A 27,598-nucleotide genomic window follows, 5' to 3' on the forward strand; every position below is an offset into this window, starting at 1 on the left:
GGGAGAGAAACATCTCATTGCCCTAGGTGAGTAAATTGTGCGTGATTCCTATACCTGTTTGACTGATGCCCTGAGTGCAGGAAGCATATGGACAGATCTAAATATCAGTGAAGTTCCTCATGAAGGACCTAAGTTGTATCTTATCCACAGAAGATTTGACACGCTGGAAAATTTTCAGAGAACTAGAATTAGTTTTATCTCAGCATGTACACAGAACTACAAAGAAATGAAAGACAAGTAAAACTTTCATGATTTCCAAATAAAGTAATGCAATGTCTCAAAAGGGTTTTTATTAAAAAGACTTAGAAGACGAGTGGTGCAAATAAATTGGAATGAAGAGGAATAAGAGTTTGTCTAGATGTGTTAAAGCTGATAGAAAACATCCAGCACTCTCTACAGACAGGTGGCCCAGCACTAGGAAGTGTAGCTAAACAGTTGAGATGGTGTCAGTCAGTTGCTCAGGTAGTGAGGTTCTCAGTAGCCTCACCTGTGACCAACACTGTGCCTATCTGAAGAAAAGGTTGCAGGAGCAGGGTGAGGATAGGGATGAATCCACACCAATTTTTACAATGCAACTAAGATCTGAGGGCTTTGAATTGCATTAGTTTTTCTGCTGGCTTGAACAGAGCTATTTCAAACCATATAAATATCTCAGTGTATGTGTGCTTATTGGGAAGAGTAAACTTGTGTGTTTTTACACCGAAGTTATTTGGCTAATCATGCTAGTGGTCTGGTTTAGAAAATCATCATTCCCAGGCTGAAAAATAGTTTTCTAAACCAATAAATGACCAGTTCAATTACCTGAAAATCAAACATTTAGCATGAGCCTTAAGAATGAGATTTTTTTTGTCTTTTTAAATATTGTCAAATTTGGGGAGGAGAACTTAATTGAAGTTAAGTGGTTTATTGATATTGCCAGTTGATGATATTTGATTGCTATTTCTACAGATTCAGTATTATGACCATTTTAGATTCTTAACAATGAAAATCTGCCTTCTTGAAACTCAATCTCACCTAAAACTAAAGCCAAGTAACTTACAAACTTTTTGATACGCAAGAGAGCAAATTACAGCCAAGTGATCCCTACATGTACCCCTTAAAAATGCATGCAGGTTTCATCAATAACTGAACATCATCTGAGTCATCAACAAAAGTTACAGCAAAGACTATGAACAGAAAAACCAGGTCCTTAAACTAAGAAAGCCTCTCCTCGGATTTGACAACTCAAGTTGAGTGTTGCCATCACGTATGGACCAGTCACAATGGGAAACAAATCCTCTGCAATATTTGTTGCTTCAAAGTCAGCCTCATGAGCTACTCATTTGGTTTCTGTAGATACAGGGATAAGAAGACAAAGCTACAGGTTTGAGGGCACTGATTTACCTTTTGAGGTTGTAAAGGACAGTGCCTTATCATCCCCTCATCATGAGGGAGGGTTCTTAATACAGACAAAAGAGGCTTCACCATTTTTACTGCAACACCAAAATATGGGCAGACTTGTGAAAGAAGTGAGAAAAAAGCTGAAATTTCTGCTGCTCTTCCAGGTTCCCCTGCAATAGGGGAAATCATTCCCTCGGGATTTATGCTCCAGTAAGAATACTAACACACAACAATGGCAATGTCGTGCCTTCACTGTGTTTTGGGAACTGGAAGCTGTGGGGTTTCCCATGAAATTAAGGAAACAAAGCCTCTTTTTCCTCCAACAGTTTTTGTTTTTTTTGCGGGGGAGGGGTGGGTGTGGGTGTGGGTCTATGGGTCTGTGGATGTGTGACAAACCTAACTGAAATAAAAAACATTGGAATATATGGACTTGAACAAAGAAATCTAAAACTGGTGTAAGGCTGTTATAAACTGATTCCTGAGTTCCCTAGGAAACTTGGTTTCCTGCCTAATAGTAGGGCGGGTTTTGTCAATAAGCTGCAGAGCCTCAGTAATGATGCAGTTTGAATGCAAACAGCAAAGGCCTAGCACATCTGAGTCATCTTGGGCCGTGACCTCCCAGATGAGGTGCATGCACCATTACACCCGGGTGGCAATGGCTGAGCAGCACTATCTAGTGGAACAGATGGGACAATGGTCTGGCTTTTTTTACTCTAAAAAAGTAGAAAAATGTGTATATCTGAATGGAAAATTAATTGCTTAACTCTCCATCCCAGCCTATTTTAGAAGTATTTTGGAAGAAAAGCAAAAGCAGATGGAAGTATGTATTGAAGTTTATCCAGCAAAAAGACATTTTCTAACTAGCTCTATCAAGAATATCAATAGCTGCTTCACCTAACAAGCACGTTTTAGATTTAGAGGTTTACTTTGTCAAAGGATGTTGGCCCTTCAGAATTAACCATTGAGCCTATTATTTCTCATAGTCTGGAAAAAAGGATATTTTCCTCTTTGAGGAACTTAATAAAGGGAATTTAGGTGGAGTAGACAGAAGAATAGAACTAACACTGAGTAAGATAAAATTGAAAGTTTGCTTTTGGTATGAGTATTGCAAGCAAATGATGATTTCTGTTGTATAACACTCTCACTCAGTTGCAGAAATCAAGCCCCTACACCTGTAATGCAGTTCAGCCTGGCAGTTTTGACCCAGGGAGACAGAAGACTTAATAAAACCACTTGATGTGGCAAAGTTCTGGCTGGCATGTTGGCCCCTGTAGGAATTCCACTTTGGACTTAGCCTTTCAAATGATGTCAGGTGTTTCTTCTCTTCTTCCCACCCCTCCCCATGGGGTTTCTGTCCCCACTATTTATTACCTTCTATACTGTGCTGTTGACACAAGCTGCAAATTGCCTCCCTAACTACACAGTTCCAGTTCTTTGATTTTCTCCATGTACAAGGCCAATCCGAAATGTCACTTGAGGTTTCTATCATGTTCGGTTCTCCCTCTTCAAATGTATCAGGAAATTGTTTTATAGCTGTAGCTGACTTTGCAAAGTTCATGTATTTATCCAGTTTTCTAGCACTTCTGGATTCTTCCGGTTAGAGCTGGCCAGATGCAGTTAAAGTGTCATTTACCTAAGCAGTTCTTTAAGACTGGCTTCAACCTAGGCTTCAACCTTAGAAATAAATTAAAGAAATATTTCTCTATCACTCCTCAGCTCTGTTAAGTGTAGCTAAAACCTTGCCTAATCACACAGCTTTTTTACATACACCTCCAAACAACTTAAGAGCACAGGTGTTGTCTTAGTGCCCTGAAATGCTGGCTGGGTAGCCTTGGCAGACCTGGCTATTGGCATGAAAGAGTTGCTACCTCCTGGTAGCCTCCCTATTTCTCTTCCAGATGCTGTGTGCTGTATTAAATTTTTCACAAGCAAAGTTTGAAGGTATTAAAATGTTCAATGTTATAGTAATAAAATAGTTTAAAATGGTGTGGTTGCCAGATGAGATGGTTTGTAAAATTAATTTTATCACAAGTGATAGAGGGGAAAATCCAGTGGGGGCTCATTAATGAAAGTGTTTTCCTGGCAGACCTAAATATTGGTTCAAATAGATATAGACTGTTGCAGGTAGCTGGACATAGAGGAGCTTGTTCAAGGTTTCAGCTGAGACCTATTATGCCCTCTGGAACTACAGAAAAACCCATTGCAGGAGAGAGCAGAGGCAGAGGCCAGGAAAGTTACCATGATGAAAGCAGTTAAGGATTACTTTAATGTGGTGGGGAATTTTCTGTTTGTTTGTGGCTTTTTTTGGTTTTTTTTTGGTATGTTGGGTTTTTTGTTGATGTTTCTGGTGGAGGTTTTTTGTTATTGGTGGTGGTTTGGTTTGGTTTGGTTTTGTAAAATTTTAGAGAAAAGGCACACTAGGCAGCTGAGTAGATATTTGGCAAACTAAAATCAGATCAGTAGGTCCTCTGATTTTTGTAATTGATTGTATCAAGAAAATGTTTTAAATGGCATGGATACTTACATAGAGGGAATACTGTCCTGCATATGGATGAGGTGCATTTAGGTGAGATGGCAGATGACATACACAGATGAAGTGACCAAATACTTGATGCTTTTGGAGAGAGTATGGGATCAAATCAGGCATCATTTCTGAATCATTCCAAACCTTCACTTTTGAATTTCTTGGTTTCATTCCCAAATGAAAAACTCTCATGGGAAGACTGATTCTTCCATCATTACCATGCCATTTCTGGAGACAAGAGGTTAGCTGTCTGATTTTGAGGTTTCACCAAAGTATGGGAACCTCTCAGTCTCTCACACTTCCTAGTTAGAACTCAGGTTCAGTTAGAACTTGAGTTATAATTGAAGTATATATTTAGGATGAATTTTTTAAAAGATAACAAAACTGTAAATAGGATTTGAGCCAAAAAATCCCTTGGGTTCACAAACAATCCCAAACTCTGGCTGTAGTCCTCTAAGCAATTAAGTAAGTGGTTAAATCAATTTGTTTGAATTATATCCTTGAAAATCTGCATTTCCGTGTAAAATTAAGAACAACAAAACATATCTGAAAGATCAGGGGTGTAATTCACCAAGAACTTTTGTAGTCCAGGTGGACGTGTTTTTGTAAATAGCAAATATTTGCACATTTGTTCTTTCTTTGAGTAATTTCTTTCCTGTAGCCTTTTGCCCTTCATATACTGCCATGTTCTGGGCACCTTTATTGTGTTCAATTATTTGCTTCCTGTTTTTTTTTAGTTTGAGAAATTACCTCAGTTCTGTGCCGTTTCTCTAAGGAGAAATGTAGTGCTTTTCTGCTCATTACTGCCAGTTTTTAATTGTTAGTTAAAGTATGGGTGGTTCCATCCTGTGTTCCAAAAGAGCCAGACAATACAGTATCTAACTCACCATTCCCAGGGACGCTGGCAAGGGGTGCACTTGTTTGGTGGAACTCTGCAGCAGTCAAAATATTCCTGACTGACTGTTTTTCTCCAAATTATTCTACTGTTCCTCTAGGATAAGTGTTCCATATCAACATGACAACATTATATTTAGGGAGAAATTATTTTATATCAAAAGAATCTCCTTTTCTTTTTCTACTGAAATGACTTTCACACTTTTGTTACAGATTACAACATCATGTAAAATAAGGAAAAATGAGAATAGAGTGATTCAAGTATTTCTAGCCATATGAAGAATTTTTTTTCTGGAAACTTTTCTTGACATATTTTCTTGCTCCAGAATGAAAATGAATTCCTAAGCAGTTTTTGTTTGAAATAAGTGCATATATATGATGATCTAATAGATTGTTATGTCATACAAGAATTTCAAAATGGTACCCAAGAGTTAAAGGCATTCATGATTACAGTATTGTTTCAGGACATATAGTTTCTGGAAGTTCATATTAGCACATTTGAGCTGCTATTTTTTAATAACTGTGTAAAAATAATTGGCTGAAAACAAGAAATTCAGGTGTTCACTTGTGAAGTGCAGGGCAGACAGGGATAAAAGGAAGAAAGGAGTAGAAAGGTATTGAGAATAAGCTTGAAAAGAAACACTTAAATTTTAAGAAGGCTCTGGGATTGTTTTGGTAAGAACTAGAGGGAAAAGCGACACAGCAAGGCTGTGGTCTTCAAGGTGGGAAGAGATTCCTTGTGCATTCAAGCTGATTAAAAATATCTAAGATAATGTTTTCCCTAGTGTGATGAAAGTCACCTCTTTGTTTATTTGGTTTCCCACACAAAGGAGGAGAGAGGAAAACCATGCCCAGCTAGAGTAAAGGATAGAATTCCCAGTTTTTGTTATTTTTCATACACCTAAATTAAAGATATACTGATTTTATATGAATGTAAGAAAACCTAATAGTCCCTAGAAATAAAAAAAACCTAGCTGTTTCTACCTGCTGCTACTGTTCCAAAAAAGCTTCTCTGGCCTAACTCTAGCCTATGAGCACAGATTCAGGCAAATGAGAATGAGACTACAGAATGACAGTTAAACTCTGTTTTTGAATCACATTTTCTAAGGTTTTGCATGCGGTAGTTTAAAACCTGAGGTCTGCAACACTGTAAATGCTTTCATAAGGCACAGAATGGGCTGTTGTCACATAAAAATCTTTCTTTTAAAAAAGGCTCTTTTAAAACTGGTGAAATCCCTTCAGGTGAGATGCTTTCAAAGGAAAGCCTTTTTTATTTAGAAAGGAGAAAGTATATTGTATTGTAGTGGATGGACAATCAGGCAGTCAGACTTTGAATGCAATGCATGTGTTTTATGGAGGTGACAGAAAGCTTCCTGTAGGGTCAGTACGGTGGGACCAGCCTCACTGAGGTTTGCATGTAATAAGACCTGAGCAGCATATGTGCCTGTAAGTCCTGCTTTTCAGCTGCAGGTCCAATAAGGAAACACTGGTAGCACAAATACATCCAGGAGTTAAAGGTCTTAAGGTATTTTTTTTGTGTAAATTTGAAAAAAATATTCTCTGAAGGCAGGAAGAAAGGAACTGGGGAAAATAGAAACCATGAGTTAAGAAATGTTCATAAGTGAACCTGTGGGAATGACTTGGGAAAGCCAAGGCAGAAAAGCAAATGGCTCACTGCATAAGGCTCAGTCATGTTTTTACTCCAGCTGACAACTAAGTACCATGCAGCAGCATGCTTGCTCCTCCACCCTGACAGGGAGGAAAATCTACCTCATGGATTGAGATAAGAACAGTTAAATAATTGAAGCAAAATAATACCACTAATACTACTAATGGTAACAACAATAAAAATAATAATGAAAAGGAGAGAGAAAGAGAAAGAAAACCCTAGAGAAATAAGTGATGCACCATCAAGCAGCTCACCGCCCGCTGACCGATGTTCAGCTTGTCCCCCAGTAGCAATCAGCCCCACCCAGCCAACTCCCCCCAGTTTAAATACTGCACATAATGATCTATGGTCTGGAATATCCCTTTGGCCAGTTTGGATCAGCTGTCCTGGCCATGCTCCCTCCCAGATCCTTGTGCAGCTTCTCCCTGGTAGAGCACAGGAACCTGAAAAGCTCCTGGCTCAGGGTAAGCACTGCTGAGCACCGAGCCATCAGTGTGTTATCAACATCAGTCTCACATTGAATCCAAAACACAGCCCTGTACCAGCTACTAAGAAAAAAATTAGTTCTTCGTACCTTAACCAAACAAGGACAGACTCATGGAAGGTTACTCTTGCTTGCAGTCTGTCTACTCCAGAGGGAGTGAGACCACCCAAACGCCGGTCGTTTCACAGTCATGCAGTTCTGCAGTCACTGGGAAATCTGAAAGGATGAATGTTTGTGGGAAGCAATGAAAAGGAGTGAAGCAGGTAAGCAGTGAAAAGAGGGCTAGAATGAAAACGTATGTGGGAAACATGGGGGGTGAAACTGCAAAGAGTGGATAAAAAGGGAGGGAACAAGAAAACTATGCTACACAAAACTGTGTGGTTTGGAGAGGCAAGATATGAGGGAGGGCAGGAGCATTGCTGTTGGGCTTTTGCTTTTTTTCTTTCCCAAGCTGTCAGATCACTTTCTTTACATCCCTTCTTAAATAAATTACAATTTCTCACTTTGTGTTCCTCCCACAGCTCCTCAGGTTATCCTTCATTTTGTCTCCAGTTGACAGGCTTCTTTGGTTGTTGCAGTGGGGATACTGCAACACGATGTATCAAACAAGGAGTCCCGTGGAAAAGAAATATCTATGGACAGATTCTTGATAGATGTTTCAGAGAAATGTTTATTTCTCCAGCGGCATGGCCGGGACTCTGCCGAGGAACTCCTACAGTCCTGGGACTGAGGGTCCCTGCCCGTGCAGGGAAACACAAACCAACCAATGGCGAAGGAGGCTGACCAGGGGCTCGGGAAACCCCGTGTCTGTCCTCTCAGGCCCCCTCTCCCAGGGCCGCATGGCAGGGGGAGGAAACCCCGACATTTGGTACCTACCTTCTAGCCTGTATAAGAAGCAATGACCTTCCCCACTTTCTTTTTTATTCCAGAAATATGGCCATCACCATCTTTACTGAACACATTTCCATGCATGGAATCTGATACTCTTTACACACACACACACACACACACACACACACAGAGATATGCTGTTTAGAAGGGCATGTTACCCATGGACAAGACAAAGTCCAAACACAGTTATCAGTCCTTGTTCTGAAAAGGTGGCAAGATACCATTGACTGTGTGAAGACATCTCAGCTGACATTACCAATTTACTTTGCAAAGAAGATGTAAAATCCCTGTGTTACATGCCATCAACAACAAAAATTTAATTTCTTACCTCAAAAAGTGAGGATGAGCCATTAATAACAGTCACAGGCTTTGGGAGGAAGTGGCTCTGTATCACACTCTGGAGGATTTAAATATTGGATGATGTTTATAACTGCCAAGATCATGCAACTGAGCTGACGTTTGTACAATATTTCATAGAATACCAGATTGGAAGAGGACCTCAAGGATCATCTGGTCGAACCTTTAATGGCAAAAGCATGGTCTAGACAAGATGACCCAGCACCCTGTCCAATGAAAGGTACTGTGAAAGGGATTTGCAGTAGACTGTTTGATTCCAGGCACCTTGGGGAGGTGTGTAGCACTCCTGAGGTTAAGTGTATGATATAGCAGAGTTCTGCAATATCTTTCCAAAAGAGACATTGAGAACTGCTTCTGTGGGTAATTGAGTAGAAAAGCATTAACTTTTTAATGATTAGAATGTAGATCAAAAATGTTATTAATCTGCTATAAAGAGTATTATTCATATATATGTAGACCAAAAAAAAGAGCAATAGGCAAAATAAAGTGAACTGGAAATCATATTGGTTTTTTTGTTTCTTCTTGGGATAGGACAAAGGAAGAGTTAAACAACAAACAAAAAGGTCTATTGTGCACTTCCTTTTTTATTTGCCTGGCTCCCTAGAAACTTCTGGGAATTAAAGAACTGCACTTGTGGCTCCCTTCTTTAAATCAAAATGAGGAAAGACCAAAGACAGGGTGAACTCTGCTGGTTTCAGTTTGATAAGATTTTCTAAACAGACTGGCCTGTTTTCTTAGTTACACACTTCCACTAGGATTGTGTGAACCTAGTCATATTGAAAGGGTTCTCTTGAGCAAAGAAAACCTTTGTTTCCCAAAAGGGATCCTTTAAAAGGGTGTGGTGTATTTTCTTACTGTTTGTATATGTGTCCACAAAGGCTGACTTATTAGGTGGGTTAGAAATGAAACAATAATCTTCATGAATCATCTATATGTTAGTTCCACTGCAGACCAGTGAGCATGTAATCAGACCTGTTACACGTCCAAAATGTTTAACTCTGCATAATACCTAATAATTTCACAAACCCTACAGGCTTGAGGGTGGATCAGGTTTCATCAGGAGAGTACAGCATGGCCAGAGCAGTCATAAAGCAGAACAGTTTAAATAAGAGAGAGAGCGTAAGGAAAAAGCACTTGAAGTTATAAATAGGATCTTAAATTCTGCTTTCATGTGATAAACTTTCCTTAAAATTATCATGTAAAAATAGCAGATGACAGGCTTGTTCGTATTGTATATATTTATGCAATTGTATGAAAAGATGTTGGAGAAGAAATTTATCTGAAAGCTGCTTCCTTTCTAGAAAATTTATAAAAAAATTTGTGGAGGGGATGAGAGTGGAAAAATTTACAGCTGCTTGTAATACCTCTGGTGTATGAATACTGTTATTTTCTGTTGCTCTTTCAGTTGTGAGCAATTGGTCTTTTTTATTGTAAGTGAAAAGAAGCATTTTAGCTATTATTAGGTGTATTTGGATGCCATTTCCATCATTCAGAAGAGCCCAGCAGTATTCCATCATGCACGTTTCCTCTGAGCATGTATCAGAATGAAAGGCTGGTGATTGGACAACTGATCTGAGTAGCAATAATGGAATATGCAATTACAGAAAGGAAGGAAAACTTTAGTAGCTGTAACACTAACCTGGAATGTTAGAAACATGTCTGCTGCACTGCAGATACCTGGACAATTTGAAATTAATATTTTAGACCTCAGTTACTCAGTTGTGAGTGTGTATTCAATACCTTGACAAAACTATTGTCTTGATGGGGACATTTGGAACCCTGGTGACAGCAGCAATATAACGTTGATAGACATTTTTTACATCCCTTCTGTTCTGGAAGAGCAAGCCAACATACACATCAGTGGTGCCTTCTAATTAAACTCTGCAAAACTTAATTTTGCTGCCCATTTGAGTATATCCAATCACACCCAATAGTCCACATCTCCCCATGATTCTTGGAAAGCTTCACTTCCAAATGGAAGCACAGCAGAAGCTCTTACAACACATACAACTGCAGCAGTTTATGTCTTGCATTCACTGGTTTTATGTTGGGGCTCTTCCCCCCTGCCACGGGGTCCTGGGGGGGAGACACAGGGTTTCCCAAGCCCCTGGTCAGCCTCCTTCCCCATTGGTTGTTTTGTGTTCCCCTGCGTGGGCAAGGACCCTCGGGTCCCGTGATTGCCTCAGTTCCTCAGCAGAGCTCTGGCCATGCGGCTGGAGAAATAAACATTTCTGAAACATCTATCAAGAATCGGTCCGTATATATTTCTTTCCCACGGGCCTCCTTGTTTGATACATCATGTTACAGAATCTCCACTCATAACTAAATTTGGAATTTTTAAAAAAAGTTTTCTTCTGAGGTAATGTAGAAACAGAGGAAAGATGCAAAATTATTTAGGAAAACTGTGACATTGCTAGTCAATATTACTACAGAAAATAGAATTGCAGATTTTCTTTCATTGCATTATTGGTAGAGTTTATTCAACTCTTACCAAATAAAAGTGGTTTCTCTACAGTGACAATGAAAAAAACCCACACACTTTTGTCTCCTGTCCTGCCACTTCTGTATGAGCCTTTTATTTTTTCTCCACTGAATTCCCTTCTGTACTGTGCCAGCTTTCTTTGATTGCTTCATCTTGGTTTTCTTTTTGACTTGCTTTAGGAGACAGCTTTCAGCCTTCTGTAATGACAGTTACAGTATCAGGCATAAGGACACCTTCAATAGCTTTTTTACAGCTTCTTCAAAAAAGTTTTTTTCAATCAGTGGATTAGGAGAATAAAAGAACATAAATGACACAGTGAATAATGTGGTCAGAGACATGAGGTCTCAATCAGTTATAGATTTGATTCAAGCTTCTGACTGGTAAAGCTTCAGCTGGCAAAGCTGAGTGTTGTCACCATAAAGACCAGGATGGCCTAAGTTACTTAAAGAGCAAAATTAGGTTTCGCAGTGAATGAAAACTTTACTTTTTCAGAGATTGCTGTCCCTGTGTAGCTCTGATTATTGAAATCAAGCATCCAACCTCAGAGAAAAGGGTTTTGATACGGATACCTGAACGCCAGCATCTTCTCTTCAGCTTTCTGCAGTCTTGCCAAGAGGTATCTTTACCTCTGAGATACCCAGTATATAGCTCTCTCGGGGAGCAGAGAACAGCTCAGCTCTTCCTTCCTGCTGCCCAGAGACTCCCATGCCTGCATGGGGACAATACAGACTATTTAGAAAGACAGCCTGCGAAAGTGAGGAATGGGAATTGGCCTTCATGTGAGAGAGAAACTGGAATACATGGACCTCTGCTCTGGCAACTGAGAGCATATGAGTAAGGGAGAAAGAGCAGAGCAGTGGATGTGATGTAGTGAATGTCTGCTATGAGCTGCCTGACCAGGAAGAACAAGTGGATGAAGTCTCCAACAGAGAACCAGACACAGCTTCCCATTCCCTTCTTACAGAGGATTTCAAACACCCCAGTGTCTGTTGAGGGAACAACACAGAAGGCCATAAGTGATTGGTCTTGGAAAGGACTGATGACAGGTGACTCATGAAAGAGGAGCCAATGAGGCGAGGGTGTTACTGGACAATTCAATCAATAACAAGGAGGGTTTTGCTGGGCGTGATAAGACCCGTCACTATGAAATGATGGAGTTCAGGATCCTGTAGGCAGGGAATAGGGCAGAAAGCAAAGTTAAAATGCTAGACTTCAGGAAAGCAGATTTTGACCTCTTCAAATGTCTGCTTGGAAGAGTCTCATGGGATGATGCCCTGGAGAGACAAGTGGCCCAAGACAGCTGGTTAATATTCAGGGATCACCTTCTGCAAGCTCAAAGAGAAGTCCATCCCAATGAGTAGAAGGGTCAGGCACAAATGCTGGGAAGCCTATGTGGATGAACAAGAAGATCCTGGCCAAACTTAAACACAAAAAGGGAAGCATACAAAGGGTAAAATCCAGGACAGGTAACCTGGAAGGAATACAGAGACACTATACAAGCATGCAGAGGTATGATTAGGAAAGCTAAATCCCTACTGAACCTGGTGAGATATGTCACAGACAACAAAAAGGGCTTCTGTAAGTACCTAGGTGACAAAAGTAAGCCAGGGAGCTTGCTGCTGACACAAGACTGGGAGGGGTGGCTGATACACCAGAGGGTTGTGCTGCCATCTGGAGTGACCTCAATGCACGACAGAAATGGGCTTACAAGAACCTCATGAAGTTCAACAAGGAGAAGTGCAAAGTCCTGCTCTATGAAAGCAACAACCCCAAGCACTAGGACCCATCCATCTGGAAAGGAGTGTGGCAGAACAGGGCCTGGGAGGTCTTGCAAAGACCAAGTTAACCATGTGCAAGCAATGTGCCCTTGCCACAAAGAAGACTTCTGGTATCCTGGGCTGCATTAAGCAATGTATTTCCAGCAAGTTTAGGGAAGTGATCCTTCCCCTCTGCTCAGGTGAGGCCATACCTGGAGTGTTATGACCAGTTCTGAGGTCTCAAGTACAAGACAGATGTGGACATGCTGGAGAGAGTCTAGTGAAGGGCCATGAAGGTGATAAAGGGACAGGAGCATCTCTTGGATGAGGAAAGGCTGAGAGAGCTGGGACTGTTCAGCCTGGAGAAGAGAAGGTTCTGGGAGATCTCATCAATGACTATAGATACCTGAATGGAGGGTGCAAAGAAGAGAGAGCCAGGCTATTTCCAGTGGTGCCCAGAGACAGGACCAGAGGCCATGGACAGACTGAAACATGGGAGGTTCCATCTGAACATCAAAAAACACTTTTTCACTCTGAGGGTAACCAAACACTGTCATGGGTTGCTGAGAGAGGTGTTAAGAGTGTCCCTCCCTGGAGATATTAAAAAGCCATCTGGTCATGGTCCTATGTAACTGGGTCTTGGTGACCCTGGTTGATCAGGGGTATTGGGACTAGGTGACCTCTGAGGTCCTTTCCAACCTCAGTAATTCTGTGCCTCTGTGAACTCAACTTTTCTGCAGTAGTAGGGTGCCTAACATGAAAAGTGAGAACATACAACCAGTTTGCTACATCTGAGAGGAAAAAAAAGGGAGTAAGATTGCCTTCAACATGATCAAAGGCAGTGTTCTGCACTATGCAAACAAAAAAGCGTGAAATGGTGTTTCTGTAGAATTCTAGCTCTCAATATTTGTACTGCACGCTGCCGCTGTTGTTTAAATGGGTAAAATAAAATGGGAAAATATTACTGCCAGGAATAAAATACCTTAATGCCTCTACAGACCAATTATATTGTGAGTGTTCATTTGATTGCTTTTGAGGTAAATGAGTTGATATTAAAAAAAAAAAAAAAGAAAACTGAGAAAACTGAGCAACTTCAGGAAAAAAGGCCCAAACACTTCAAAACTAATTACAGCTAGTCCTCAAGATGGAAATGAAGCTAGAATGAATCTCTCTGACAAGCTATTGCAATTCAGAAGAGGAAAATGAGATTGAGTGATTAAACAGAAAGGGTCATGCTATAGAAATCAGTTTTCAATAAAGCTGAGAGAATGGCACAAAAGCTTTAAAATAAGACAGCAAGACATTTCAGAGGCAAAATCTTCATGTTTCCCTCTTGAGGGATGCTATCCATGGTTATCCACGGGGATGCTAAACTCTTGAGGTATGCTATCCACAGTTCTGCCATAATCTATCTACATTTGTTAAGTGATCCTATAATCTAGTAGGAAAATATTTCATCAACAAGTACTTTGATGTCAGTGATGGAAAGACAGGTATTAATCATATAGGTTCAAAATCTACCTTCAGATTCACCAAGGTGGAGATTTAGGATAATGTCCTGGGTTGCAGTGTATTCTATTACCATCCCCATCAGCTGTTGAAATCAGGTGGAGCAGTGTTTCCTTGCCTCCTCCCCCCAGACTATCTTTCTGTTAATTGCCCATCATTGTCCTGCCGCCTGACTCAGAGATAACTCCCTCCGGACTATCTTCTGTTAATGAGCCTAATCAACACTTTGCCTCATGACTCATTACCCCATTGTGAGATGCTCCACCCAGAGGGAAGAACCAAGCATCCCATCGTGGATATAATCTGAGGCTGAACACCAGAGACACCGGCTTCCCACTGGATTTCCAGAGGACAGGAGCTACACAGCCACCATTGGACTTCCTGAGGAAGAGCAGACTGTTTTACTACAGGATCACCGCTTCAGAGGACTGCAGCCACCTTTCTACCAGACTGCTACCACCACCCTGCCTAACAGGGTGTCAGGTTGTACCTTGACTCTGTCAGTTTGACAGTGTTTTCTTTTACCTTTTTTTTTCCCTTTTTCTTTAATTTCCATTAAATTGTTATTCTGACTTGGTGCCTCCCACTGGTTTGTTTTCAAACTAGTACATAATTTGGTGCCCAACGTGGGGCTTGCTCTGAGAAAAAGTCAGAATTACAATTTTGTATAAACAGAAATCTATTCACCATGGTGCTCAGCTGGTCTGCATGGGTACTGTATCTTGCTCTCTATATTTTTCCTCACATGGGGAACTACCTGCCTGTTGTATTACTCCTGTTAAAACCAGGGAATGGTATGAGAATTGCTTTATTGGTTTATTATGTCTATAGCATAATAACCTGCGAGGCGATGAATACCATTCGGAATATATACTCAATTTTGTTTGGCTGTCCTAGTCTGGGCTCCTATGTCTGGGACCTCTTCAACAATCACAGCCAGCCCCTGGTGGGAGGAGTAGAGAGTGGTTTCTTCCAGCCTTTCAGGCCAGGCACAGCAGTTTTTGAAAAAATTGAGTTCCCTCTGGATGTTAAGGATGGTATAATCTTCTTGTCAGTTCTCTTCTCTTTTTTCTCTATGGCCTGCATTGTGTACACCATGCTTAGAAACAAAACACTACTTAGTGTGGTGCAACGTCTGCTTGAGGAGGAGGTAAAAAGGAGCAAAGCAGCAAATACCATGTCTACACAGACTGTCACACAGAAAGGAACCAAAAGCAAAGCAACCGCATCCATTTCTACGCAGACCGTCACAGAGGAGAAAGGAACCAAAAGCAAAGCAACCGCATCCATTTCTACGCAGACCGTCACAGAGGAGAAGGGAGCCAAAAGCAAAGCAACCGCATCCATTTCTACGCAGACCGTCACAGAGGAGAAAGGAACCAAGAGCAAAGCAACCGCATCCATCTCTACGCAGACTGACACAGAGGAGAAAGGAACCAAACAAAAAGCAACAGTGTCCATCTCTACACAGACTGTCACAGAGGAGAAAGGAACCAAATGTAAAACAACAGCGTCCATGTCTACGCAGACTGACTCAGAGGAGAAAGGAACCAAAAGCACTGTCAGTGTCCCCATGCAAACCATCACTGAACCAGAACAGCCTAAACCGATTGCAGTTGCCCCCGTGCAGAAGAAGAAATCAAAAAGCAAATCAGTCCGCATAGTGACTGACGAGGATGCAGCAGGACCTTCGCACCCAGCAGAAGAGGCAGAACCAGAGATCATCACTCGGTTGCTATCCCTGGGTGAGCTGCGAGACCTGCGGAGGGAATTCACCCGCCAGACAAACGAGTCTATCCTGACCTGGCTACTCCGCATCTGGGACGCTGCAGCCAATGACACCATTCTGGACGGAAGTGAGGCCAGGCAACTGGGATCTCTGTCCCGGGATGTGGTCATTGACCAGGGGATCGGGAGAACCCAAGAAACCCTCAGCCTCTGGCGGCGACTGCTTACAAGTGTAAGGGACAGGTACCTTTGTAAAGAAGACCTCCAGGTGCACCAAGGAAAATGGAGCACAATGGAACAAGGTATCCGGTGCCTGAGGGAATTGGCTGTGCTGGAGATAATTTTCTCAGAAGATGAGAGATTTCCTAAGAGCCCAGATGGTGTCCAGTGCACGTCACAGATGTGGTTGAGGTTCGCACGCCTTGGACCAGAGATATACTCCCGTTACCTGGCAACGCTGCAATGGAGGGAAGGCGAGGACAGGGTGGGCGTCTTGGTGAACAAACTGAGGATTTACGAGGACACCGTCACAGCCCCGTTTCGCACCCATGTCTCATCCGTGGAAACAAGTCTTTTGGCTGAGCAAGTCCGGAGCTTGATTGAAGAAGGCCATCAGAAATTGAAAAAGGAACTTAAGGAAGAGATTTACCAGATCTCACCAGAACCAACAAGAGTCTCTGCCATTAGGAGCCGGCGACCCCCAACCAGGGAGAGAGGATACACCCCACGAGGTAACCTCTGGTTTTTCCTTCAGGAACATGGAGAAGACATGAGTAAGTGGGATGGAAAACCCACCTCCTCCTTAGCAGCTCGGGTACGTGAACTAAAAAGAGGGACAACTACCACAAGAAGCGCATCTAGAGTCAACATTGCTCCGGTCTCCCGCACACAGAACTCCAGACGGTGCAGGAATGATAATATGACCGATCCTCTTGAAGGGACCTCAGGAACGTATTCACTGGAAGGGAGCAACATGCAACATGACCAGGAATAGAGGGGCCCTGCCTCTAGCCAGGTAGAGGAAAGGGAGAATCGGGTCTTTTGGACTGTGTGGGTCCGATGGCCTGGCACATCTGACCCACAAAGATACACGGCTTTGGTTGACACCGGTGCTCAACGTACTCTGATGCCATCAAGGTATGTGGGAGCAGAACCCATTTCTATTTCTGGGGTGACAGGAGGATCCCAGCAGCTGACTGTACTGGAAGCTGAAGTGAGTTTAACTGGGAACGAGTGGCAGAAACACCCCATCGTGACTGGCCCGGAGGCCCCGTGCATTCTCGGCATAGACTATCTCAGAAATGGATATTTCAAGGACCCAAAAGGACACCGTTGGGCTTTTGGGATAGCTGCTGTGGAGACAGAAGATATCAGAAAACTGAGTACATTGCCTGGCCTCTCAGATGACCCCTCTGCCGTGGGACTGCTAAGAGCTGCAGAACAACAGGTGCCAATCGCCACAGCAACAGTGCACCGCCGGCAATACTGCACCGACAGAGACTCTGTGGTTCCCATCCATGAGATGATTCGCAAACTGGAGAGCCAAGGGGTGGTCAGCAAGGCCCATTCACCTTTCAACAGCCCTATATGGCCAGTGCGTAAGTCCAGTGGAGAATGGAGGCTGACGGTGGACTACCGTGGCCTGAATGAGGTGACGCCACCATTGAGTGCCGCTGTGCCGGACATGTTGGAACTTCAGTACGAGCTGGAGTCCAAAGCAGCGAAGTGGTACGCCACTATTGACATTGCCAATGCCTTCTTCTCCATTCCTTTGGCAGCAGAATGCAGGCCCCAGTTTGCTTTTACCTGGAAGGGTGTGCAATACACCTGGAACCGACTGCCCCAGGGGTGGAAGCACAGTCCCACCATTTGCCACGGACTGATCCAGACTGCATTGGAAAAGGGTGAGGCTCCAGAACATCTGCAATACATCGATGACATCATCGTGTGGGGAAACACAGCAAAGGAAGTGTTTGAGAAAGGAGAGAAAATCATCCAGATTCTCCTGGAAGCTGGCTTTGCCATCAAAAGGAGCAAAGTCAAGGGACCTGCCCAAGAGATCCAGTTCCTGGGAGTAAAGTGGCAAGATGGACGACGTCAGATTCCCACCGAGGTCATCAATAAGATCGCTGCGATGTCTCCACCGACCAGCAAGAAGGAAACACAAGCTTTCCTAGGCGCCATAGGTTTCTGGAGGATGCACATTCCCGAGTACAGCCAGATCGTGAGCCCTCTCTACCTGGTTACCCGCAAGAAGAACGATTTCCACTGGGGCCCTGAACAGCAACAAGCTTTTGCCCAGATCAAGCAGGAAATCGCTCATGCGGTAGCCCTTGGCCCAGTCAGGACAGGACCAGAGGTGAAGAATGTGCTCTACTCTGCAGCCGGGAACAATGGTCTGTCCTGGAGCCTCTGGCAGAAGGTGCCTGGTGAGACTCGTGGCCGACCACTGGGATTCTGGAGCCGAAGCTACAGAGGGTCTGAAGCCAACTACACTCCCACAGAGAAGGAAATCTTGGCAGCCTATGAAGGAGTCCAAGCTGCCTCTGAGGTAATTGGCACTGAAGCACAGTTGCTTCTGGCACCCCGACTACCGGTGCTGGGTTGGATGTTCAAGGGAAAGGTTCCTTCCACGCATCATGCCACCGACACCACATGGAGCAAGTGGATCGCCCTCATCACACAGCGTGCCCGTATTGGAAACCCGAATCGCCCTGGGATTCTAGAAATTATAACAAACTGGCCTGAAGGTGAGACTTTTGGATTATCCTCTGAAGAAGAGGAAGAGCAAGTGACTCGTGCTGAGGAAGCCCCACCATATAATGAGCTACCGGAGACTGAAAGACGTTATGCCCTCTTCACTGATGGTTCCTGCCGAATTGTAGGCGCTAATCGAAAGTGGAAAGCTGCAGTATGGAGCCCCACACGACGAGTTGCACAAGCTGCCGAGGGACAAGGTGGATCGAGTCAGGTTGCAGAGCTTAAAGCCGTCCAGCTGGCTTTGGATATTGCTGAACGAGAGAAGTGGCCGAGGCTCTATCTCTACACCGACTCATGGATGGTACCTAATGCTCTGTGGGGATGGCTGGATCGCTGGAGAAAGGCCAACTGGCAGCGAAGAGGGAAACCCATCTGGGCCGCTGAGATTTGGCAGAACATCGCTGCCCGAGTAGAGAAGCTGACCGTGAAGGTTCGACACGTGGATGCGCACGTACCCAAGAGTCGGGCTAATGAAGAACATCGCAACAACGAGCAGGTGGACCGAGCTGCCAAGGTGAAAGTATCACAGGTGGATCTGGACTGGCAGCACAAGGGAGAATTATTCCTAGCTCGTTGGGCCCATGATGCCTCTGGTCATCAGGGGAGAGATGCAACATACCGATGGGCCCGTGACCGAGGGGTGGACCTTTCCATGGACAGCATCTCACAGGTCATCCACAGTTGTGAGACCTGTGCTGCAATCAAACAGGCCAAGCGGGCGAAGCCTCTGTGGTATGGTGGACGATGGTCAAAGTACAGGTATGGTGAAGCCTGGCAAGTTGACTACATCACCCTTCCCCAAACCCGCCAAGGCAAGCACTACGTGTTGATCATGGTTGAAGCAACCACTGGATGGCTGGAGACCTACCCTGTGCCTCATGCTACAGCCCGGAACACCATCCTGGGCCTGGAAAAGCAAGTCCTGTGGAGACATGGCACCCCTGATAGGATCGAGTCAGACAACGGGACTCATTTTAAGAACAGCCTCATCAACACCTGGGCCAGAGAACACGGTATCGAATGGATATATCATATTCCTTATCATGCACCAGCTGCTGGAAAAGTTGAACGCTGCAATGGACTACTTAAAACTACCCTAAAGGCAATTGGTGGGGGGACCTTCAAAAATTGGGAAGTGAACTTAGCAAAGGCCACCTGGATAGTCAATACCCGAGGGTCCATCAATTGAGCTGGTCCTGCCGAGTCTGAACCCTTGCACACAGTGGATGGAGATAGAGTCCCTGTGGTACACCTGAGAGGTATTTTAGGAAAGACTGTTTGGATTAATCCCACCTCAGGCAAAGGCAAACCCATCCGTGGGATTGTCTTTGCTCAAGGACCTGGTTGCACTTGGTGGGTAATGCAGAAAGATGGGGAAACCCGTTGTGTACCACAAGGAGACCTAATCTTAGGTGAGAACGGTGTGTAGATTTCACTGTGTATATATATATATATATATGTATGTGTGTTTTAGAGTTTAAGAAGGTATTGATTTGGGATAATGTAGATGGTAATAGAATAAGGGGTGGATAATGTCCTGGGTTGCAGTGTATTCTATTACCATCCCCATCAGCTGTTGAAATCAGGTGGAGCAGTGTTTCCTTGCCTCCTCCCCCCAGACTATCTTTCTGTTAATTGCCCATCATTGTCCTGCCACCTGACTCAGAGATAACTCCCTCCGGACCATCTTCTGTTAATGAGCCTAATCTACACTTTGCCTCATGACTCATTACCCCATTGTGAGATGCTCCACCCAGAGGGAGGAACCAAGCATCCCATCGTGGATATAATCTGAGGCTGAACACCAGAGACACCGGCTTCCCACTGGATTTCCAGAGGACAGGAGCTACACAGCCACCATTGGACTTCCTGAGGAAGAGCAGACTGTTTTACTACAGGATCACCGCTTCAGAGGACTGCAGCCACCTTTCTACCAGACTGCTACCACCACCCTGCCTAACAGGGTGTCAGGTTGTACCTTGACTCTGTCAGTTTGACAGTGTTTTCTTTTACCTTTTTTTTTCCCTTTTTCTTTAATTTCCATTAAATTGTTATTCTGACTTGGTGCCTCCCACTGGTTTGTTTTCAAACTAGTACAGATCTTTTAGGATAATTTGTGTTCATTAAAGTGGGCGGCAGTACAGACCCTTCCTGACACAAGACCAGTTTCTCCTCATTAGCCTAAACCTTAGTTTTGCTCTGAGAATTTGGGGTAATTTGGAACAAAGCCCAGTTAAGATGCAGGAATATGTTGTGTCAAGGAGCACAAGATCCTTGTATATGTCCCTCTGGCTGCAGTGGATGCATTTTCTATATATATATCCAGGAGACAATGACAAAAAGGTCGCACTTAGCCCAGAAATATGTTCTCATTGGAAAAGAACAGGATACTTTGTATTAGGTTGCTTGATGCAAGTGATGCATCATTACAGCATTAATTCCTTTTTTAGCCATGGCACATATTTTAGAAAAAAAGCCTAATATTTATTTTAAAATGCTGAGTGATGGGACAACACAGAACAGACCACAGTAGGTTGCTCTCCTTGGTCATTAAATTTCTGGGAAAAAATGAAATGAAAATCATGAGCTTGTCAAGCATCCACCCACGTGTTTTTTCAGTGCTGGGCTGCAGTATCACACTGCCTAATCTGTGTTCCATTTGCGGGGATTTAGGCTTCAATATGGTTTTCTTCTTCACTTAGTGTGTTTCTGTGTCTTTCTCTATGAGGCAGGTTTCCTTAACCTATAAACATTCTTCTCTTTCCTCAGAGACATTTTCCATTTAAAAGTGATTTTGCAGTACTAATTACTGTTTAGAGGTAGTAAAGGGATCAGAAGGTCTCTGTCTCTACTCATTATTTTCCCTGTGTGTATCAAATATCACTTTTTTCTTTTTTAGCAACAATCTCACACTGGCAACTTGCATTTAGATAATCAATAAACATTACTCAAAATATCTTTTCATTGCTGGTAACACAGAGGCTTACTTTTAACTAAAAATTTCCTTTATTATTCCTATACATGCAAAAAATTTCACATATCCTTTTCTGAAAAAGAAATACTTTCTTGACTGCATTCAGTTTCCCAACTGGCCAGAGTCCAGTCTCATCTACTCCTCCATATGTGTAACCAGCCTTCTTCAGTTTTTGTCTCATACAACCTGTATATCATTAGTTATGTAATGATTTTCCATATTCTTCTCAGTTAATGTAATGTTAAATTGCAGAGGATCAATACTCACAATACAGAATTCACTAGGTCACATCACTTACTCAAGTACCTAGATAAGCTTTTCTAGTTTTTTACCTCCTTTATACATCAGTGTATTATTTCCTGCCAGGCCTCTTGAGCTTCTCTGATGATCAAATCCTGAAAATCAACAACAGTAATTCAGAGAATATGTCAGCATTTTTAAGCTCTTAGATGCAAGGTACTGGACTTGTTAATTGAAGAAGGCCTCCTTAAAGTAATCATGTAAGATGTGGAACTGTTGGAATATAAGCGACATTGTATCCTATGACTGGATCACAGAACACTCATCTCATGTACACCTCCACCCTTTGTTTAAAGTAATTCTCAGTTCTGACACTTCCATCTAGTCATGCACCAAGAGGTCCTCGATTTTTCTCAATACACTTAGGCAAAACTAAGTTTCTTAAGTAGTATGGTCTATTTCTCACTTGCAGGCTATTTGTGTAGTTAGGGAAATGATTTTAAATAGTTCTCTATGATTATTCACATTTAAATATCTGAACTTTCTCTGCTGATTCTCCCAGCTCTTCCCTGCTTTTTGTGACTGGCCCTTTAAAAGCCTAAAATATGCTTCAATACATTTCACATAGAAAGTTTCTATATACCTCTTAGACTTTGTTTGCAACAATAAATCAGAGGAAGTTGTTAAAATATGAGAATGTGGAACCAGATTAAAACAGTGTGTCCTATTAGTTAATCCCATCAATTTGATGTTATTTCAAAGTAAAGCTAGCCATCAACTAGCTCTGTGAACCTCCTCCATGAATTACTTAAGCGTGAACTCATCTGGGTACTGACAGCTTTAAAATTTCAAACAAGTGAAACTCATCGCACAACTGACATTTAAAAATGTACTTTAAACATCTCACTGAACAAGGGCACAGAGCAGCTGTGCAGTGGCATGCAAGGAAGCATGATTCCTGACCATCTCTGAAACACAGCTTGCCAAAAAACAAAGGAAAAAAACAGAGAAGATGGGAATATGTTGTGTCTGGCAGGAGTAATAGGAGTTACTCTTGCACACCAAATAAAGGGATGATCACAGAAGCAAATCTACTATAACATACAGAGCTTCACTGATAAAGATGGTGTGTGAAGGTCTATCAGCACCATGAGGTGATATAAAAATTTTGTTTTTAACATCTTTCACCATAAGGAACCATTCTACAAGAAGGTGAAGAGAGAAAATAAACTCTGTCTTGGTTGGCAAAACTATTTGTTGCATTTCTAGGCCACAGGGAGCTTAGTCTTCTCCTGACCTTTAAATATATTTCAGCAGCTTGATTTGACTCCTATGGTTACTCTCTACAGACTTTGTATTCAGAGTGACAGTGATTTTGAGGGTTTATTTTTGTTCGCTGTTTAGCTAGAAGTTGTACTGAAAGTCTTTGAGGAAATTTCCATTGTTCATATTGTGACCAATTCAATTTCAATTATTTCTGATGCATTTTGCTTATATGCCAAAATTATCTGCTCAGACCTCAAAGTTGGCTCTACACTATTGGGATCCACACTGACACTGACTCTTGATACCATTTCATGGCTGTGTCTCTACAGCAGCATGCCTCCAAGAAAGGAGGTTTCAGCTAGAGTGCAAGTGTTGACCCAAGACAGGCATGGACAAAGCTTATTTTCATATGAAACTGCTGAGCTGCTGAAGTCAATTTCCTGTAGGAAAAGGCTAGTTTCAACAACTGTTTGTTTACTGTTCAAATACAGGAAAAGACCATGCAGATAACTTTGATCTGAAGTTTTGGTTTAAACAGCCAGACTTAGTTTTACTGTTTATTTTTGTAAAATAGAAACTGACGCAGTCCAGCACCTTAATTGTGTCTCCCCTGATGGGGGAGGCTTTTTAGAGTCTTTGCCTGGAGTCAGAGACGAACGGGACTTTTAGCTTTCTCTTTCTTCTGAAGTTGTTTGTTAAGTCTTATCAGCGAAATACAAGCCACTGTCGTGACCCAGATATAGCATGAAGTAGAGAATGCAAGAAAAAGCCAAATTATCAAGATTACACAGTCTTTTAAAGGTAAATCACCGAATGAAAACTTAAAACAAAAGATATTTTCACTTTTCTACCAATGTCTAGTAAATTTTCTTGTCCTGCAGACAGGAACTGCGGAATTCTTTATCCAATCATCCCAGACTATTTTTACTGCAGAATATGGAGTAGATGAAGAAGAAGAAGAAGGTCTGGAGAACAACAACAATCCTCAATTTTGATGTTTTTTGCTTTTATCTACTTACTATATTAATGAACCCAAAACCTCTAAATTTTTCACCCTGTGACAATCTTACATAATATTCTATCACCTAGTTCACACCAGTGTAGATTCTAATTCTTCCCAGAGGGTAGGCAATTTTCTCCATGGACGAAGGCCAAAAACAGTGTTGTCCAAACAGGCAGAGAAATATTCTCTGCATTCTGGGTTCCCACAGAAACACAGCAAAATACTTAAGAGATATTTCACTACTAGTATTTCTGCTTAGATTTTGGGTTCCCATTCCAAATTAGGGCTAGAAAATTTTCACATTCCTGTGGGACAGAAAAACAGTTTTTCTCTTCCAGTCTTGTGCAATCACTGAAGATTGGAGTGATTATTTGATGAAGCATAATAAAAGGAATGAATTTATATTGTTGACTTATTAATGATTAAGTGGAAATATAAAAAACTATTTGTAAGAAGGATAAAACCACAAATAAATGACTGAGGGGAGTTGGAGGACTTGTCATTAATAAGAGTGGGATGGCATCAACCAGCTTGATCATCAAGATAATGTTTCTTGGTGAGATATAGTAACTCACTATTAATTTTTTCACAGCCTCACATGAAATCTCTTGCCTGTCAGAGATAGTAAACACTCAAAGAGAATAGAGTCTTCACATTTCCGAATCTCTTGACTGCATTTTCCTAACTCTTGTTTAGCTGCTTTCATCTTTCAGGGCACTCTTGAAATGCAGCTGCCCTTTCATGGCTGTTAGGGCATTCTTTTCAAATTTAATGTTTCATTTCATACTGATGGATTGGTGTATTATGCACTGCCTTGCTGACATGGCTGAAGCCCAATGTACTTGGAAAGTCTTTCTGAGACTTTAAAAGTTGCTGATTCTATTGTATCTGTTGAACAGTTAAGAAATTCTTGAAGTTAAATGAACAGAGATAATAGATAGTTGGCACTTTCAGCTGAAGGTGCTTTCTTTTGGAAAACTCCCTTGATTTGCCTGAAAATGTTAGCAGAATTGTGCAGACTAGTTCACCTGAAAAGACCTCTCCAGCTAAGTCTGAGGAGTCACAACTGCTAAGTGAGGATGCAGAAGGTGTCCGCTCTCTGAATCAGGAAGGGGGGAGTGAGATGGAGTTTTTTTACAGTTCCAGGGAATCTCTGGCCACCTGAATGGTGCTTATTTATTTCAGATTTCTGAAAAAGATGGCATATACAAATAAACAGTCATTTTAAAAATACTGATCACCAACTCTCTTCTCAAACAAACATGGAGGTCAGACCTCAGATCTTTGTGCAGTGTCAGCTGATGTCATCACTTTCAACAGGTGCTCCTAAGAGTACCAAGGCATCAGATGTTCTGGCAAATGCTGCCCAGAAAAGGGAAAACAAGTGTGCAAAATAAGCTAACCTCGGAGGGAAAGATGTCTTTATTCTAAGAGAGAAACCTGCAAAAATGACCAAGAAGATCAAAAGCAATAAAAAGTGATCCCTGGGAGGAACAACTGAAGTTATTAGCCTGTTTTATTGAGCCTTTATGACATAACACTTCTTACCTTAGCTTGGCAGCTTAAAGGAAGTTTTTTGTATGACCTCAAACTCAGGTGACTGACTTTGAACTCATTTGAGTTTTGGATTAGCCATCTGTTCATACAGATTTTAGCAGAAAAAAAGAAAAATTTTATATAGCAGTATCATTTCTTAGATTGTTAGGATTCAGATAGAAAAGTAACACCAGCAGCATCTGATTTACAGTAAATTAATGGCATGTGCCTTTAATAACTTCTCATTTCAAGCTTCTTCAGGAAGCCCAGGTAAAGGAGAAAATCTAGAACAATGTCATGACATGACAAGAACAGAAGCTCTTCTGTCATTGTCCAGGACACAGTTTTAAAGGGGAAATATATAAAAAATGATCGATTTTGGATTCTTAGACAAAGTCTGAACTGGAAGAACAGAAAGTCCTGTCAGTATTCATGCTGGGGATTAAATTGGAGCCGTCCACAAAACATAACATGTCACTCCACACATCCCCACCCTTCTGAAAACCCTTCTGAAAAAGAGAACAGTAAATGTCTTTCACATGGAGCTTATAACCTAGGCCATCTTATGAGGAAAAATGCAGAGACAAGTGATGAAAACAATTTCACTCCAAGATGACTCAGTTGAAATAGTGGGAGAAAAAAATTTTCTTGCAGTTTGTTCTCAGGAGTGGTGATGTTTTACTGGAAGTTTCTCTCTGACCCTTAAGAGAGATTATGCAAGCAACCGTTTCCAAAAATTGTATTTCCAATATTGTCTTCTTATACTTAGTGTTGGATTTATAGTTCCTTATTTAAAAATTTGCATAAGCTTCAGAACATCCATATACTAAATGCTATCCTGTCCATTCCCAGACTGTTTGTTTGGGTTTTTTTTGCCGTACAGAAAGGTCCCAGACTTTCATCAGTTCACTCCTAGCCTGCATTGCTACGAAGAGAAGAAGAATCTCTTACAGAAGGGTTTTGCAGAGATCAGGTCAGCCTTGCTACGATTATTGTTATGAATCACAAAAAATGGTAATTTGTTCCTATTTTGTACCTTATAAAATACACACAAAATATAAATTTAAAATGGATAAGGATGAAATAAACACCATTTAAAAAATGTATCTTTTTTTTTTTTTTTTTTTTTTTTTTTACTTATTAACAATACAAGGAATATTTACTTCCCAGACCTCAATGACTTGTCTGGCACACACTCTAGGGTGTGTGTTCACTCCACTTCAGAGACAACTGTTCTAACCCCTAGCTTACAGGAGTGTCCTTTTTTCCCTTTTTCACATCCCAAAGGAAATTAAGGAAAATTTTCTCCTCTTTTTTTTTTAATTTTTCCCAAACTCTGAGTTACTGATACTTTTTCTAGTGCTGAAAGTCTACATAATTTCCCAATTGTAGCAGTAAATAACAATAACCGTATAAATTAAAAGTGGAAAGAAATATTGCTATTAACTTGAAATGAAAATACCATAAATTGTGAGAAAACTATCAGAACCCTGAGGACTCTGACATGTCCTAAGGCCCTGACCAGCCTTGCCTGCAATCCCCACCCACACCTTCTTCCCAGGGGCCCAGGAACCTCACTTCAGCTCACACATCAGCCCTTGGACCTTGTGAAAAAATGGAAGTACTTTCTATTTTAATTAATGATTTATGCCATCTATTGCAACCTACCCCCAAACACAGTGGTCCATTTTCTCAGAAGAATCTCTTGGAGGATTACAATGTGGGGCAGTAGACATTTTGGACTGTATTTTGTCATAGTTATAAACTGAGATCTGTTCAACAGTTCCATTAGGATCTCCAGCATATATCTATTTTCAGACTTGAGCATCCAGTAGACCTAACAGTAAGACAGGATCCATGTAGCATCAAGGAAAATGTATTATGGAACATTATATAACAATGCTATGCAATTTTCTAAAGTCTTCCTTGACTTCCCATATGACTAGGAAATGAGACAAAGAAGTACTTAGTTATTTTCTTCAGTTGTCCTGCTTTGAGTTTTTCAAGTGGGCCAAGTGGCCAATAGCAAGAGAAATTTCTGTTCTTCCTATCCCATCTGATAGGGAAACTCAAAGACTTGGATTGCAAGGCATGTAACCAGCTCTGACCATAAACTAGATGAATGTTATGTGATAGATGGAGAG

This window comes from Corvus hawaiiensis, chromosome 1 (genome assembly GCF_020740725.1).
Source record: "Corvus hawaiiensis isolate bCorHaw1 chromosome 1, bCorHaw1.pri.cur, whole genome shotgun sequence".
Lineage (NCBI taxonomy): Eukaryota > Metazoa > Chordata > Aves > Passeriformes > Corvidae > Corvus > Corvus hawaiiensis.